The sequence below is a fragment of the Anser anser genome (genome assembly GCF_964211835.1).
Source record: "Anser anser genome assembly, chromosome: 2".
In the NCBI taxonomy this organism is placed as follows: Eukaryota; Metazoa; Chordata; class Aves; order Anseriformes; family Anatidae; genus Anser; species Anser anser.
Window position 1 is genome coordinate 39,428,195 of NC_139721.1, and position 19,031 is coordinate 39,447,225.

At 35.7% G+C, this 19,031-nt stretch overlaps 1 long non-coding RNA gene across 6 annotated transcripts in view; it reads right to left on the reverse strand.

The window, feature by feature from the left end:
• Positions 1 to 19,031, reverse strand: part of LOC310895634 — a 43,442-nt gene that overhangs the window by 18,208 nt on the left and 6,203 nt on the right. For 2 of the 6 annotated variants that reach the window (XR_014580815.1, XR_014580817.1), the window contains exons 2-4: positions 9,209 to 9,244; positions 2,625 to 2,743; positions 2,137 to 2,239 (exon numbers count right to left, since the gene is read on the reverse strand). This is a non-coding gene — a long non-coding RNA (uncharacterized lncRNA). Of the gene's footprint in view, positions 1 to 19; positions 2,113 to 2,136; positions 2,240 to 2,624; positions 2,744 to 9,208; positions 9,245 to 19,031 lie in introns of those variants that run through there. The other 4 variants (XR_014580814.1, XR_014580816.1, XR_014580819.1 and 1 more) reach the window with 3 other exon arrangements.

Genomic DNA, 19,031 nt, shown 5'->3' on the forward strand with positions numbered 1-19,031 from the left:
ATAAAAAGAGAAGCTGTACACCATATGACTCCTTAACAGACACTTTAAAATTGTTCTTCAAGTGAGTTTAAAATAGATTCAACATGAAATTGAATTTTTGCAAGTAAGTAAAATTTCATATAACTTTCTTAAGCTGTATAATTTTAATAGTTGTAGACAGTGGGCCAAAAAGAGCTTTAATGTAAAACACACTGAATTTAGTGAAAAGCTTCATTGAATTTACTGGCAATTTGCCCAGGTGCCACAGGATTCAGTTTTGCACACACACTTTCCTCCCACTGCTTCTCAAAGCTGTCAGATGTACATATTATAGAGGTTTTCAGAAGTCCAGGACTGGTACTACAAGTGGATCTAGTAGTCTTATATCAAAGAGTCCAAGGAGAAAAGCCACCCTGGAATTCTGTCAGAGGAAGTAAACAACAGATTGCTATTTTCACTGTCATCTTTGTAAAAGGCCATTTTTTAGATTCTACAGATACTTTGTTCTGAATGGCACCCCTGAAATCTAATCTGAAGCCCAGACTCCCAAGTGAAAGTGAGTTAGAAGTAGATAAATGTGCATTTTTTGTTTCTTTTGCATTAGTACTATCAAACTTTTCAAGCAGGTTGGACATCTGACAATGATCATATTGACAGAAGACACTTATATAAAAATAAAAAATAAAAATCCTGTCTTAGTAAGTAACTTAGTAAATTTCCAGATCATAGCATCTCTGAATCCCAAATAAGTTGCCCATGTTTGTTCTTTACATTTTTTTCTAGCAATTGGTAGGAGGCAGTAATCCTGACAGGATAGTCCAGAGCCATCTCAGATTGTTTTAAACAGAAAGCAGTACGTGACTTAGCAGGACGGCCTTAATACCATGCCACAGCTATCCTTAAATTTGAAGTGTTATTTTCTTTTTTGATGCAAAAAGTGAAAAGCAAACAAAATATTGTTTCCCTGCTTCATTACTTTAGTAAGAAGGATTGACGATATGCTTAGCTGGCAGGAAAAAATAATTTATTTCACTGTCACCTTATTTGTTCACCTGCTGCAAGGTAAATAGAAGCTAAGTCACTTTTTATTTATTTAGCTTTTGCAAGACACCCGTACCAACATGGCTAGCATTATCTATTATATGCAACCACTCTATTATACTGATCACAGAAAACAAAAACAGTGTGAGATCATCTAAAACCAACTTCACTCTCAACAGTTAATATTTGTAGAAAACAACATTCCACCTTTTAGATTTTTGAACATAATGCTTTGATATTTTTCCACTCATCTTTTTTCCAATTTAAAATGTGTTTTGAAAATAACAGTAATTTAACTTATTTCATGTTCAAAATGTACTAGGAAAGTAAACGGTCCACATGTAGGAGTTCTCAGTGTCTCGGTTTTATCTGTTATCAAAGATCAATTACTATTATTAGTAAAATCTCTTTGTCAAAACAGTACAAAAAATGTAACTGATAAATATATTTGAAAAATGCAGTTACAAGCCAATTCCCATGTTAATTTCTCAGAGAAATTTCCCACTAGGGCATGGCTGAAAGCAGAGAAAGTGAGTAGGGATTGTACAGAGATTACTATGTATTAGCGTAAAGCATCTCTTTTCCTGTGAAGTGAAGAATGGTATAAGCTCCACACTCAAAATGAGAGTATAAATTTGACTCAACAAAGCAGCCTGTCTGTAGGAGCTTGTTCCACTCTTATTTCATAGCACAAATAAAATGCTTTTTTATCCTTCCTTTGCAAATAGAGTCAAACATTCTAAGTAAAGTAAAATCTTAAAACAAGGGGACAAGCAAAGAATTTATGTTTCAGGAGACTGCCTGATAGCTAAATGAGATGTAAGGTAAGAGGGTATTATGATGAGCAGATACACGGCCACAGAAGTGAATGTAGTGAGGATTTGGGCTTTTTTTTTTCCTGTTTATTTATTTATTTATTTATTTATTTATTTTCTGTTTCCTCCTATTGGCTTCAGCAGATGCAGGACTGATCTCTTCGTTGTCACTTTGGTAACAATTGGCTTTGATAGTCAGTGGCCGCTGCATGGATGGACCTGCTGCCAGCCTAGTCTTCAGTGCAGCTGGGTTAGTGGGGTGTGCTTTTCCAGAAGTCTAAAACAAGAATTAAATTCCTACCTTTCTTTGCCTTAACAAGAAGTTGTCACTGTCTCTACAGATTACAAGTATGGGCAGCATTTCTCTGTCTTCCAGGTGAATTCTTGTATGTACCGCTACTTCTCTAACAGGAAATAAAGAGGTAGATTACTGCTGTAGTGTTTACATATTGAAATATTTCAATAATAATTGAATATTGTATAATTTCAATAATACATTAATACTTTGGAAATTTTGTCCTTTTTCTTAATTTCAAACTGGTCATAATTCTGTTTCTAATGACATTTTCTGAAACATGCAAAAATTTTCTCAGAACTTGAGCATCTTTTATTCCCCTTGAATACTTGGGTCCCTGTGCTAGAGCTAGTCTGTAGGTCCATCTCCCAAATGGTCGCTTATGTATATGTGTAAACAGAGTGGAGTACATTCAGATGGGGAAACTGAAACTATCAAGAGGGAAAATTCACGTTCAAGACTGTCATGTAAAGCAGTCAGGGGAATAAACTGACCTTTGCACTCTCTTACTTTATACACATCCACTGGCCAGTTGTGTGTTCTAAGGTTTGTTCATTTTTAACCAGAAGATCCTTCTTGAAACTGAAAAGGTTTTGTTGAAATTGGTACATTTCTGGGAAAAGAAAAAAGAAAAGAAAGAAGAACTTCGAATTTCAACCAATCTGTATTTTCACTGAGAGATTCTGACACAGTTCTTATGGTAAATAGATATTTTAAAAGTTTTGTTATGATTCAGTAGCACTATATTTATGTAGAGTACATTGTGTTGTGTTTACTTAAAGTCAGAAGATAGTAATGTATAGAACACATGTACAGTAGGAAGATTTTGTGTACATATTTGACATTAACCTGCTATGCTTTAAGTTTATGGAACACCAATGAAAAAATTTGAAAGATCATAACACTTAATTCTCAATGACATTATGCTAATACATCACATTTTTATATTTTATGAATACTTCTCATTTCCAGTGTAACTAATCTTCACCTCCCAGCATTTTTTTTTCAAGACTGTTGTACACTCATTAGGGAATAGCAGATTTTCTTCACAATTCAGGGACCACAAATGCAAGATATCTTCCAAAGAAAACTCCACATCATACTAGGCCATACTTATGTGTACAGTGTGGATAGATTTCAGCATCCTCAGCTTCTACTAGTCACATTCACTTGAATTCTGACCTTTCTATTTAGATGCACCTGACCAGGCGCCATGACTTTGGTCTCCACTTTAAAGCTAAACCAAAAATATAAAGAGCTGCCTCTGTCTCCAAAGTTTCTGTTAGATTAAGTATTTAATCTTGTTCTCAACATTTTTCTTAGGCTCCTAAGACACAATGGGTTTTAATATACCGCAGTTTTGGACTTGCTGTGTTTTCAGCTCTTTGGGGCAATAGCAGAGCACAAAAGAAGAGAAATTAAAGAGCTAGACTAACATATTCTGGCAGGAGGTCTTTGCACAAGACACCAGGGACTTAAACTGAGAATTCAGTGTTTTCCTCACACTCATGCCTTTTATCCTTGTCAGCAGCTGAGGATCTGACTATCAGTCTCCAGAGTGGTTCACTAAATGCTCTTGCAGAACATTTACAGCCAGACACCAATGAGCTGGGATAATAACATCTTGGAACCCACATTTTATCTTGGGATTGAAACAGGTGATAGTCACCTGCTTTTGTGTCATAAATTTCACTATATTGAGATGACCCATCCAGTAATCTGAGCAGAATTCAACTTTAGAAACCAACAGCACTGAACTGAAATTTATTTTCGCTGTTCAATGCATGCTGCTATTACCAAGTAATTCGCTATAGATTCATCCACACATCTTGCATTAATATAAGTTCTAAGCCTCTTTGGTCATCTTATTTTTCCACATTTTTCTCATCTCCAGCATCTGGTTGGCCTGCAAGTGAAAGCCTGGGCAAAAACTACTGTCCCCTTTAAACAGTTCTTTAAATTTATGAAATATTTTAATATAAAGGATAGCTGCAACTTTGATCATAAATTTGGATTTTCCGCCTTTTGTTTGTGTTTATGACACTTACAGCTTATTTTTGGGTATTTCAGTTGATTTTTGCCACCATAGTTTATGATGTTCAGAGCTGATAAAACTCTGGAGAAAAGACTTACATAATGATGACTTTTTCTTCACAGTTTGGTGAAGAAAGCATAAAATTTTCTCACATTTTAGATTTTGTTTTTCCTTTCCACCACTTCAATAGAGAAAATTTCTTGCTGTGACACACTTGATCTTCAAGATTTTGAAAGAGATTAGAAAAACCCATGGAGGTTAGAGCTACCGGAAGTTACTGCTGAAAGTATGTGAGCATACCAAGTGAAAGACCAAACTGTACTTCTACTGTTTGCTGTAATCTACTCTCACAACCCTTCATGGGTCATTTTCAGAGATAAAAGGAAGTGTGACCCAGTATAGTAATTCTTACTAACTATATTTAATCTCCAGAAATTTCTTTTCTGCATTTTGAAATTAACCAGCATACTTTCTGTCTTACTAATTAGGCCAACATTTCTAAAGGCATCAGTTTGCTTCATTTTCAGCTTTACGTGTGGAGAATTATCTAATGTAACCACTGCAGTACATTTAGCTGCCTGTTCCCTATCATTTCTTTCAAGTTATTTTGATAAATGGATGTGCTGATGTTTGATAATCACAGAACGTGATTTTAGAGAACATCTTTAAGATACAGATCAAGAGTTTTCACATATGCTACAATTACAGAGAAAAACACTGTATGAAATCCATTCTCATTCTAGAGAATACAGGCCTCCAGGGACTGTGGACTACAAAAATGTAATGTTACACAGAAATGCAAGTCATGAGCCCATCTTGTACCTGCCCCACTGTAGTGGACCACAGCCTTTTAACTTGTGCAATACTTCATGGATTTTTCATTTACTAACAATAGCCAGCAATAGTGATTTCCATGCATTTCTATTTTTCTCCTCTAAATTTAAGGCAATTTTAAAACTGTATTGCTGCTGTCTTCCAGGTTCAGTAAGCCTAAGGGAAAATGATAATCTCATTGAAAAAGTAAATAAATAAATAGAAAGATGCAATGTACTTTTCTACAGCATACAGTCATTCCTACGTCTTTTCTACTCATCTTCCCCCTTCAGGTTAGTCTTGCATTAGACTTGCTACATTCATTGGAGACTGGATTTTACTCAGATGTCTTTAAAGCATCTGTGTTTTCTCTCCTTTTCCAAAAAATCAGGTTTGTCACTAACTTTTTTGTCATGAGCCCCCTATTTTTAAAATCTATCAGTTTACTTCATATATCATGTTAATATGACTAATAGTAAGCATATTCATATTTCAATGATTATTAATATTAATATTATTTTACCATCTCTATTGATCATTCTTTTTAACTTGTCATTCAAATCTACTATAATGAAATATGTGAACAGTGACTAAGAATGAGGCATTATGACACGGTGTAGTCACTTATTTGTCTAGATGAAAAGGAATTGGAGGATATCTTGCATGTCTCTCCCATTTCATTTGAGATAATGATGTTTGCTTGTTTTTTTTTTAGCATAGGACCTTAAACTCCTTAGATGTCTGCCGATCCATTACTTTTGGAAACATTACCTAAGCGGTGTATGAAATCATATATTCATTTTTTACAGACACACTAGTGAGGGCAAAAATTGAAAGCGAACCTAACCCTAGTCAACAGTCAAATTTATCAGTGGAGTTTCCATCCTAAATACCAAAAATACCACATTAAATATAGAAACTGAAATATGGAAATATGTTGAAGATGCATATTATATTTGAAGTATTTAATTATTAACCTTGCCTGATATCCAGTACAGTCTTTAGAAAACCTGTTTTGGACTCTACTCCATTGATTTTAATGGAAACCAAAGGCCTATTCTATAAAATACATATAGAAGGACATATACCCCAATGCAAGTGATTTGGCATACATCCATAAGTCTTGAAAGCAGAGGCACTTAGAAGTGTGAATGTGAATTGCTTTGCAATCTGCAGTGTGGTAATATAGCTGTCAACCATATTTCATGTTGTGCAGGACTATGGATAGAAAGCATCTCTGGAAAGACATGCATTTTAACTAGCAGAGACTGAATGATTGACATTCAAATACCCCCTCCCCCCCGCCTTTATTTTTTTTTATCAGAGTCTAAAAAGTCATATTAAGAAGTGCAATAAAGAAGACTACCTTTCATAGAATATGTTAAGCTTACCTAAAATACGGAGGAAAAAGTTTTTCTTCTATAGAGTTTGTACGCAATATTAAACATACAGAAAAGGAAGGAGATGGGGGGAGGGAGGGAGAGTAGAGGGGGAGGGAGACAGAGGGAGGAAGGGAGGGATGAATGGAGTGGGGAGGGAGAGGAAGAGAGGGAAGGAGAGGGTGGGAGAGAGAGAGAACTCATTCAGCTTTCATTCAGCCAGAAATGAGAAAGTTGGTGGTTTTGGTTTGGAGGGTCTGTGAATCCTTACACAGTTTCAATTCCTTCTGAGTTTGCACCCTTGAGTTTTACTTTAGGTTATGGGGTAAATAAAATGACACTCAAAACAATACCCATCAAGTTACCAAGATGCTCCTTTCTTCAAGATGAAATCATTAAAAACCACAAAGTCTTGGCGGCATTTCTACCTGAATTATCTGTTTTCTAACATTCACTGGCTATTTACCTTCACTGAAAAGTTTACAAACTTCAGCAAACTTCATCTGAGTTATAGTTTTGTAGCAGATCATGAAGACATGAAAGTCACTAACTGCTTCTGCTTTCATTATGAAAGCTTCTCTGCCATTTATATGTGGCCACCCAGAAAAAAACAGTAGTGGCTGAATTCATGCATTGGAGTCACCTGGGATCCAAAAAAGATGAATTTGACTTCTGTAGCAGAAAAACATGATTTATGTTAAACTCTATTTTCTTGTTCAATTGGGTATCTCACTTTCAACTACTCTGATTTGCTTCGTCTTCTGAGCAAGCCACCAGATTTCTCTATAGTGCAGTTTTTTCCTATTCTGTAATATCAGGATAATGTTTACTCAGCTTTGTAAGGGGGCTTAGACAATTTAGGATGAATGACTAAAAACCAATTATTACTATTACGTTCTAACAACTTCATGAGCCATATATAGAAAAAAAAGGTGTAGCATTCACAAATTAGGCATTTTTAAATGAATCAGGTTTTAAACATTCGGATTCTTGAGCAAGGGGTGGGTCTGAGTTACATACCTAGTAATACTGCATTCAAAACAATGTTGCTGCTCACTTGGAATTAATCTTTAAAAAAAATCACCTTTAGAATTTTATAATCAGTTAAAATCAGTCCTATTGCAGGTGCAATCCAAAGACCTTTTCTCAAGAAATCATTAAGAAGACATCCCTGCATGCTTGGTGTGCTGTAGCCTCTCTACATGCAGTATATTTCACTTTAGTTTAATATCTCCTGCATTTCAGAAGATGACTAAAATTAAAAAAAAAATAAAATAAAAAAAAAATAAAATTGTAAAGAAGAAAACCATGTGTTTGATAACAGATAAAACTAGGGTCAGTGTCTGATGCACAGGCGTTTTCCCAGGCACAAGACATGTTTTCCCCAGGGGTCATTGGGTCCAGGCAAGCTGCATTCTTTCTGCCAGGCACTTTGTAATGTGCAATGAACAGTGTCATTTATTTTCATTTCCTCATACTTAATTGCATGCTTCTTGCTTCCAATATTAAGCCAGGAGGCAGGTGGTAGAAGCAGTAAACTAAAGTACTCCTAGCTGTCAGAGTTACAGACCATGCTACTCTCCTCTTGAAACAACCCAATTGTTTACAATTCAGCAGAAACTGCTGAACTGGAAAAATGCTTGCTTCCATAGCACATTCAATAGAGATTTTCCTTTTATTCTAAATAATAATAATAATAATAATAATCTGATATTCTGGTATTCTATGCATATCAAACACAAACTAGTTACACTTATCAACATTTTATCACATTAACAGGAAGCAATATATTAAGCTATTTAAAAACTGAATGATCATGCCCAAATGTAGGAATAAGATGTTTATTAACTACGTAACATTCAAGCTTATCGCATTTGGAATTATATGAATTATTTCATTTATTGTGGAAGTTAACTTTTATTTAGTTTTCACCGATGATAAATAAAATAAGACTTTATTGAAGACCCCTTAAATAAAGAACGTAATTTCATCTTCATGGTGCACTCAGGCTGACTGGATAATTACTTCTGTTGTATTTTGCTGACGGGTATGTCACTTCTATAGACTAATCAGGATTTACTAGCATATTTAGATATAATGCAAAGTTCTCATGGATTGCACTTTACAAGTTTTTTTGTGTTTTTCTTGTTTTTTTTTTTTTTAATAGAAACATTGTTGTGCCACAACTCTGTGTTATTGCTGAAACAGATGGAAATCATACCATATTGATGCAGTTAAAAGAGAATGACAAACGGGAAAAAATTGAGTAACAGTTAATATATTCATGATCACTTCAAAAATGTAGGCTCTCACTCCAGTGACTTCTAACTCTACCCAAGTGTTTGTGAATAAAAGGTGATGGTTATTCCTGCTGCAATTACCTGACAGAGATAAGTAATAAAAACAGGCTTTCTAAAAATATTATATGCTTATTTGTATAATAGTACATAGTATCATATCTAACAAAAATGTCACTGTATCAGAACATACTCTTCATTTTATCTTGTTTGCTATGTACAATTCCAATATGTCCATTAATAACTGTAATAGTATACAATATCCTTTGTATCAAGAACATATAGCTGTTCACTTTCTGTAGTACCTTACTTAAGGATTACTGATGCTGTTATTTTATGGTAAAGTTGCACACTTCAGCTGCAGGATACATGAAAGTTCAGGCTGAATCCTGCAAGTTACTCTACTTGTAAACCTTTCCTCCTTGTTTGTACACCCTCTTGAAGGCAGTGTAGCTCTGAGCAAACGATCACTTTTTTCCTTGCAAAATAAAATGGAATTATGGAGAAATGAGACATTCCATTAGGAAAGAGCACTAACTTAAGAATAGGCTTACCTTATTTTACAAAAGTCCAGTCCAAATCTCTTGTGTCTAAAGAAAGAACACAGTTAAAGAAAAATAAATAATTATAGATATATAAATAAATAAATAAATAAAAGCAACTGGGCAAAAATGAAGTTGTAAATATTACCTTTCCCACTTCCAGGTCAACTTCAGGTGTTGAGGAATTCCTTACCTGAATTTAAATCTCTATTCTTGTACGTGATGGTCTCCCACACTTTTCTCATTGCTGAATTTGTTTATTGTCATAAGTAGTATTTTTCTCCTTAAAATTCTATGTACATCCAAAGAACCCTAATTAAACTAAATGTCCAATTGCCCTAACAAGGTAATGAAAAAAGGTTAAAATTTGGAAAACTACTTAACTGTCTAAACCTTCAAAGTTTGATTTTCATGTATAACTTAGTTTTTAATATATTAAATTCCACTTCTTTTTAGTAAAACTCAGATTTCCAGACCTAGTCTCCAAAGGTACTCAGGAATCTCAGTAGATTTCAAAGTATTCACATAATCTCATTAAAATAAGTGGAAATTACACATCTTTTAGCAATCCCTGTAGGTACTTTTCTCCACCCTTCAGCATTATAATCTTTTAATAAACGTGTTTTTCAAGGCCAGAGTTTTAATCTCATTAGAATACCTGGTTCTTAAGTGACAATCCAATTTGTTCTGTTTACCCTTACAGTCAGTGGGGAGGGACTGAGACAACCAGAGGTGGTAGGATCAGCCTAGAATTTGGTTTTGCACACCACTTTCCCTACTCAACTGGAGGAAATTAGAGTAAATGACTCCTTTTTTTCACCTCAGCTATTTCCTTAAAATTAGGTGAGCTGCATCAGACCTTAAAGACAAAAATAGTTTCTTTTAGAGGTCTTTTTAAAAGAAATTTAATGCCTTTTCTCCATCACTCTGCCCAATGTTTTTTGCTTTAGCTCCCAACCTTCCTCTCGTGATCTATTATTTTAGGACAGATTACATAGACTTCCTGAAGAACTAAGAATCCCAAGTGAATGTAGGGAAGTCTTTTAAATTCTGAAGAAGGAAGGATTTCAGATGTGCCTCTGCCCTCTAGATTCCCTACTGCTAAGTTCTGTGTAACACTACTTTTGAAACATTTTGAGTTACCAAAGTCCACACACATACTGAAAAATGAGCATAAAGAACAGTTTCAGTCATTCCCCACTGCAGTAATGTACTGTATAATCACTTTTTGGATTAATATAACAGAATTTCTTTTTGGGGTGAGCCCAGTTATTGGCATACAACTTAGATACCAGTTTCTTAACAAGTCCTGGGGAGATCTAGAAAAGGTGCATGGAAAGTCAGTGGATTTGTGAAAAATAAGAAAGGGTTTATCCAAAGTCCTTTAGCCTCTACAGTTAAGTCACATAGCTTAAACAGAGAGAGACAGCTACCTTTTTCCAGGAGTCACAACATAAAGTCTACTTCTAAGCACTTTTTTCATGAACAAAAAAGGAATGAGTCTTTCCTCATTCATTTTTTCCTCCCTAAGATAGTCAGATGCAGAAGTATTTTATTGCTGCTGACCTGCCAAAGTTCCCCCTAGGAGAGACAGAGAAAGCACGATGGTACCAATGTAGCTAACAACCTACAAGTAGAAAGAACCCAGAATTCATCACCTGATTAAACAAACAAGAAATTACATTCATATATACTAAAACCAACAACAACAATAAAACATCATCAACAAAAATCTAATTGAGCCCAAATGACAACTAAGCCTCCCTCTTGGCAGAAGAAATGCCTTGTTACTAAGTTGTTAGCAATCTCTTATCCCTGGATACCCAGGAAACCATTGGTTGGGATACTCCAGAGTGTGAGTGCTAGAAGGCAAGATCTACACAAGTATACTTGATAGACCAGTAAAGGCTACTGGTTTAGGTTATGTTGGTTAATTTCACAAAAGAATATCTATTTCATAAATTCCAGTAGTGCTTGAATATGACCTAAGAATCCATACTAGTCTGTATGATTAAAAGTGCACGTCTCGTAATGTCCAAAAGAGACATGTCGCCAGTCTGCAGACAGGCATAACTCAGGATGAAGCTGCTCCTAGCCTTATCTTGTAGTCGATTTGGGGTACTATGAAATAAGGCAAGATAGATATCTTCAGTATTAAGCATATAAGTCTGTTTGTAGAGTGTAGTTGGATGTGCTTTCAAAAATTAAAGGCCTTTCCGATTGGTCTCCACTATTCATATTTTTAAACTCCACCAAAAGTGTTGATTTTTGCAGACTCAAGACCAAAGTTCTCAACTGGAAAAATAATACAATTTAGAAAAATGTTGATCCCCCCAAAGATATTTTTACTGGACTACACCCAATATGACTGCTAAACACAGATCCCTACAGCATTAGCAAAGACAGACTGGTGTGCCCTAAACAGATTGCTATGGGCTAATAAAAAAATAATACCTTCTTAATAGCAAAATCCACTCTCTTATTCCTTCATGGACTCCCTTATTCCATGGTTTTTGACTTCCATTGTGATATTGCATTATGGGAGCATCCAGAGGTGTTAGAGGGCTGGCTGGAACTATATCTCAAGCTTAAAAAGAGACATCTAATATTTATATACTGAAATACCTTCTATGTTGCCATTTGAAGCACATTCAGTGCATAATCTTGCAGATCACTCACTCACAGGTCATGTCTCTATATCTGTAAATTCCCAAACTGCAGTGTTTGTTTTTCATCTATCCAGATGAATACCCCAAAAAATATCACTTACCCTTTGACATGATAAATGACTCTGTGGGGATTTTATTGCTGAGATGCAATACTCTGGAGAGTCATGCAATCGTGCAATCCAATTAGTGTTTTAGATGGTACAACATCATTCAGTGAATGAATGGGTACAGCTACTTTACAAATAATATTGTCGGGACTCTTCCCTACCTTTTTCCTCTTCCCTAGATGGTGTCTACAGATATGGATGTGCACACATACACAGAAAATACACCATGTACTATCCTGGATAAGATCATTTCTCCTTAGAGAGACCATTGTTTTTGTTGAATTTCATTTATAAAGATTTTCCAAATTATAGATGAGGTCTTTACATGGAGCATGCATTGATGAGCACATGCTGAAAATGAAGAGCAAAATATTTGTTAGCCATTTCAGTTCCTATATTCCATTTCAATTTCATTTTTACAAAGGCATTTGAAAGCACTGGAAATCAAGTTTCAATTTTTTTGTATTTATTTATTTTTATTTTTTTCATAAACAAGTTATAAAATGCATACCCGTATTCTTTGGGTAATGCAATTTAATCTACCTCAGAAGATGTGTTTTTTCTGTTTTTTTTTTTTTTTTCTATATAGTTGCTCACAGCTGAAATTTCTCAGTCATAAAGAAAACACATTTGCTACATTCCAAATGTCTACATAGGTGTGTATTTGGGAGATTTCCTTTTATTTAAAGTCACAAGGAAAAATATTGGCAGAATCTGCCATTCTTGAGTGAGTTCTCAATAAAAGTTAAGTAGGAAAAAAAATCCAGGTACCTATTCTATTGAGCCCTAATTTGAGTAACTCTAGTGAAATTCTGATATCTAATTTAACTATCATTTCTGCCCAGGGTTTTCCCTATCCCTCCATATGGAAGCTTGTACGAGTTCCAGGCAGCTTCATAACAGAGGTGGATGTTTTAAGTTATCCTTAAATTTCTTACCCTTGACCCCCAGTAAATGGACTACAAATTAGATAAAGTAACTAGTCTTGCCAAAATATGATGCAGAACTCTACTTTTCAAGCTGTTCACCCATAAAAACAGAGTATGACTTCCTTGAGCTGCATTATCAGACCCACATGTTTTATAAACTGCAAAATGGCATATTTATTGTGTTTGGGGTACTTCATTCTTAGATTTGCTCATTCATTCATGTCTAACAGAAAAAAATAGGCCATTGCCTCCTCAATCAGGATTACCAATTCAAAAATAATTATATTGTAGCAAAGGCACAAAATTCTGATGCACCTTCCAAAAAGTTATCATGAAGTTGTCAATTTTCTTTTTACTTCATTCTCTCTAAAACCTTTTTCAGTATTGCAAACTCATTTACTGGCAAAATATGGTTGAATGGAAGCAAGCACTTATAGTTTATCGGTACCTTTGCAGCTAAGTTATATTGAGGGAAATTGTGCTTATTGAAACACGTATATTGAACAAAATTTGGCTAAAGTATTTTTCTGTAATCTTGAAGTTACATAACTACAGGAGATAACATCAGTAAATGAAGGATATAATTGGCTAATTAAAACAAGGAACATTATTCTCTTTTCATTCCCATTTAGGCCTCTACTCTAAAAAGCATTTAAGAATATCCTGCTCTGTAATGTGCCTATGTACTCCTTTGGGCATATGCCCAATGAAATGTTTAAAGATGTACTCAGACGTGTTTCAGTGATCTGCTGAAAACAGACTTTAGCCTAGAAGAACATGTAGGGAAAAGTATCCATCACCCTTTTGGCGAAGGATCATAAAAGAAGGCTTTTGAATTAAAAAAGAAGGGTAGATGCTCATGCCAGCCAGAAGGAAAAACAGAAAACATTTTCAAGTCTGACATAATCTACTTTTTCTATCACCAGGCCCAAAGCAGTAAGACAAAAGTAAGGTTTATTCACAGAATCAGACACAGAAATTCACTGCATTTGGTGCACAGTCTTCTCCAGAGCTCCTTTAAATCAATGGTTAAAACCTGCTTTATAAGCTAAGAGGTCAGGAAAAGCTGTCATTACACTAGTTTGCATCACATCTAACCTCTACATAATTAAAACATTTTTTCATATTCACTTAGTTACTTAGAAGACATGGTCTGGTTAGTAAACTCATGATGTAGTTTAGACTATTTGTTCATTGTTTTCTTTTTTTCTTTTTTTTTTTTTTCACTGCCACAACACCATAGCAACCTAAACACCAAATATTTGTTTTCTTTCTCCAACACTGCAAGTTATTTTATGAAAATCTTTATTCAAATTGGGCAATGCATTGACTCATTCTGTTTGTCTCCCTTGTATTTATCTCTAAGGCATCTATCACCATGGTGCCTAAATGCTGTGGTATCTTAGTGTATGCCAGCTCTGTGCATCTTGAGTGGTATCATCATTTTTGTCCACTTTTACATAGCTTCTTTATACACACTGCAAGGAAGTATTATCTAAGACAGAACAGTCAAGGATTAAAAGTAAATAAATGTTTTCTATACTAATACACAAAAATCAGTAGTAAAATTGAAAGTCCCTACTGTTTTCTGTAGTCTTCATTTATTCTGAAAAATAGCTTCTACTAGTAGAATGCACTTTGTTGGTGAAGGCATCTTGATCTCAACTCCCCTGAACTCTACTTAAAGTCATTTGCATTCTACTTCCTAACCAGGTTGGATTACCACCTGCCCACACAACACCAAGCTCTCCTTATGCTTTTTTTTTTTTTCAGTACCTAACTCAATTTACTGCCTTCCTTAAGACTCATTCAGATTACATCTTCCCCCAAAACATACTCATGACACTTCCAAACCAATGACTTCCCACAAATGACCTGTGCTGTCATGGGAACAGTGTTGTGTAAGCAAGCCAGCAGAGCTTCCAAGCTGCTGCAGACTAGACTAGAGAGTAGTAACAGTGACAGTTGTAAAATACACCTGCTGCCGATGGTAAAAGTAAGGTTTTTTTTTTCCCTCCTCCTTTAATAACAGACGAATGGAAAACACAGGAAGCTGTAAGTAAACTTTATACTTGAAAATACTAACTTGGCCCAAAACATTGTGATGGTGTATCTGGCTCACCTTCAAATTGAACGATTTTTCTCCCCAAATATTAAATGGAAAAAGTATTACAAGAAAGAAGTGAAATGGAAAATTGCTAAAGCTCAAGAACATAACACACAGAAAGGCAGTATTTTTTTCTAACAGCTCTGAGAAGATATGAGAAAGAGAGAAGGGGTGTGGAGGAGGGGGAGAGGGAGGGAGAGTCAAGACAAGGAAACATGAAGCAGACTGAAAACAGAATGTGAAATAATTGATATTGTTATGGAAAGACTGAAAAAAAAAAATAAGTAGGAGCAAAATCTACAGAGGCACTTTCAATACCATAAATATCATCCTGTAGAGTAGATTTTCCATAAAACTCTTAAATGTAATTGGCCTTGTCATCATTTAGAAAGCTGGATTTTTTCCTAGTTCATCTTGCCATGGGCCAGACAGCTTCTCTTTTTTTTCCCCATAGCAAGTGTTTCCCTATGGGGTTTATCTTACCTACAATGCTATGCTCCAGTTAAAATATAACTCTTACCCAGTGTTTCCATTGAAAATTTGTTTCTAACCCATTGATAAAGCAGGTTTATTATTGGAAGGTAAGCCCCTCCAAATACAGAAAAATGGGAAAATGTCACACTTTGCAGCTGTTACTGAGGATGGTAACAGAGTTCAACAGCTGTCATTTGGGGAAGTGAAAGTGCTTAATATATTAAATACATGAATAAAGCATATTTTGCCTTTCTTAATGGAACATACATAGTAAAACACTTCTCTAAATTTAGTATTCAGACTCTTCGTTGATCAACATAATTTAAAATTGTATCAACAATGAAATGCAACACATTTTTAGTACATCCAAAGCTATATAAAACTGAGGATTTCTATGTATATAGCACCTTACATCTTCAGAGTTTGAAAATAGCAACATCTCCATTCTCATCATCCCATTTCACTAATACAAACAACAAGACTCCTGAGACCGGATATATGTAGAAGAACAAGACAATTTAGACTTTTCAAAGTTCAGCAGACTTTAGAGAGATCTAAAATTTCCGTTTACTATATAGGAAATTTTGCCTAGATAAGAATTAGTTCCCTGTGAATTTCCCCTCTGTGGGGGTGGGCACAGGCATGAATTCTCTTCCCTTGAAGGAATTAAATAAGCATCACCATTTCTTTTCAGGATTACAAAATTGTTCACTGACTTTTTCATCCATTGTTTACAACCCTTGCCTCTCAAGACACTGAATAACAACATGTATCAGCTAGAAAGGACCTAGCCAAATCTGTCTATGCCATAACTGTTCTTTTTTTTTTCCTATATTTTAAAAGACTCATCAAAAAATTGGTACTTGTATTCCAGTATGGTCCACCGTAACGAGATAGTTTCAAATCATTCCATGCCATATAGATTAATATAGCTGTATATGTTATATTTCAATACACCTGTGAAATTATTTATTTTGACATACTTCTTGCAGCTGACCTAGTGAAGTTCAGGATTGCTACTATGGCCAGTTGCTATGACAGCTTAACCCTTTTGTACTGATAACACAGTGACTGGTGTTAAATTCCTGGACAAATCAAAAGAAGTCCATCCCCCTATATTTGAACCCTCGTCAAGTTGTTTTTTATAGCCATATAACAAGTCTACTCCTTATGTTACTGGGGCAGCTAAAGATCCACTTTTCATTCCCAGTGTTAAAGGAATTTTCATCCTTTTAGTTCTCATGGGAAATTGTGTTAAAATTCAAGAACCTGACCTTAGGTTGCATTGAATATTCCCATTGACTTTAGGCCATAAAAAAGGAAAACTGAGGAGAAGAGTTATATTCTGTCAGAAAGAATATGGCTCCAAACACTGGAATCATCCTGACAGCTCTATTTCAGAAGTTAGCCAAGGAGAAAAAAGGGGCCAGGCATCTTGAAAATTACACACACATAGCTCACACACATGTATACACACACAAACCATGGAGGAGAATAGAGGATAGAACCTGGAACTAAACCCTGCCAATTTATCAAGCGGCAGATGAATTATCCCCAAGAGCTTCGTAGAAGCATCAGCCACCCCATTTACGGTGAAATTTTATTTCAATCTCAGCTGCAGCATAATCTAGGATCCATCTGTTTCCTCCATTCCCCCTCCCTTCTCCTTACAGTCCCCCTGCTCCTTTCCCAACTCACACACTGATATAACTCAGTGGAATCACTCCACCTCCAGTACCACAGGTTTCATAGGCCCTGCTGGCTAGGTAGGAATTGCAGAAAGAGGGATGGAAGGAATTTAGGAAGAAAAAAAAAAGAAAAAGGAAAAAAAAAAAAGGAAAGTGGCAAATTCATTTCTATGAGTTTTCATCCCAGTGAAAGCTTAGAAACTGTACATACCTTTTTGATAATTTTTAGTGCATTTAAACATATTTTCAACATCCTCCCCTCCAAAAATGTTTTAGAGAAAGGTAGCGACCAACGAGTACTGCCGTACTGCCTAGGTCTGTGTGATCTGGCTGGCTGTTACCATTGTTTTCACTCAATATCCACTCTTGTTTATTTTTCCTGTATAATGGCTCTGCTTCAAGTCCTTAATATATTACACAGAAAGAAAGTCTTAAAAAAAAAAAAATTGCATCAGAATTTTCTGGTGTTTGACCTTTCTTAACACCAGAAACCTGCTTCACCTCTCAGTTTATCAAGAGGACTCCTTGGTGCAGTTTCTTTATTGGCTTAGGCTAACCTAAGTCCTCAAACCTTGGTAAACACTCTTCTCTTCTTACCAGTTCTCATGCAGCCAGGGAGTTAGCCAGATCAAAACAAAACAAACAAAACAAAACAAAACAAACAAACAAACCCACCTGAGATCTGAGCCATGCACTAATTTTCAGACTGCTCCCTGACAGAGCTGACCTTGCAGCCATGAGCATCCTCACCCTCCCCAGGGAGGCAGCAGGAGGATGCAGCTGCAGGAGGGAGGGAAGGAGAGCAGTACCACCATTTTCAGCAGCAGCACAGATTTAAATTTACTGAAGCTAACTGCAAAACTACACCTTTGTTATGCTAGAAACAAAAACTCCCCAATGAATCAAACTACGAAAGAAAAAAAGCAGATCTGGACACTTGATTTTGAGTGTTCAAGAAAGACAAACAGATACAGAGATTCTCCTGAATCAGAAACACCAGATGGCACAGAGTTTCCACAGAAGAACTAGTAATAATACCGTACACCTGAATGCTGTGTCCACACTAACTCCTGACTTACAAACACTGCTAATATTTAAGGCAGTATATCCCTCCATTTGTTTATTATAAATTGCGCATCTCCACAGATTTCTTCCCATTAGGTTAAGGGGGAATTTCCCTGGCCTTTTTGGGTGTGCATGGAGAGCACTTTGGGAAGCCACTGGAAGAGGCACTGTATTGCAAATGCACTGTGGCCCAACTTTCAGCAACACGGATCACATTAATAGTGATATTAATTTTAATGATATTGGTAGTTTATACCTTTTGATGGCCAGTCCAATCAAGTTTACTGTGCTTTAATGTTTTTGTCTGAGAGTTAGAAAACAGCTTGTATTAAAATTTGAATAACCTTTGCAGCAGAATCAAAGCTAAGAGATGCCTTAGCATCTATGACAGGCAAAAAGCTTGGGAAACCAAGCAAATACATGCCTACAGGCCCAGCCTGAAACAGCGATTTTGTTATTTTAAGTCATGCCAGTCGGCCAGCCTGCTTTGGGTCAGAAGGAAAATAGCTAACTGCCTCTGTGCGATCCCACTCACTGAGAACACCTCAATCTGATGCAAAGCTATCCAGAGAATGTGAAATATTGCAGAAATATTTCAGTTTTCAATAGTTGACAACAGAACACTAAATATTCTATTTATATTTCTGCTATGATACTTCAGAAGGTCTTATCCTGGAACACTTAGGTGTGCTGACTAATTATGGGAGTACTGTTCATTTTGTGGCCTTAGTGCTCTAAGAGTAGGTTCACAAAGTTAGTCCTTTATGTGTGACACACATCTGAAAGAGAAAAACAA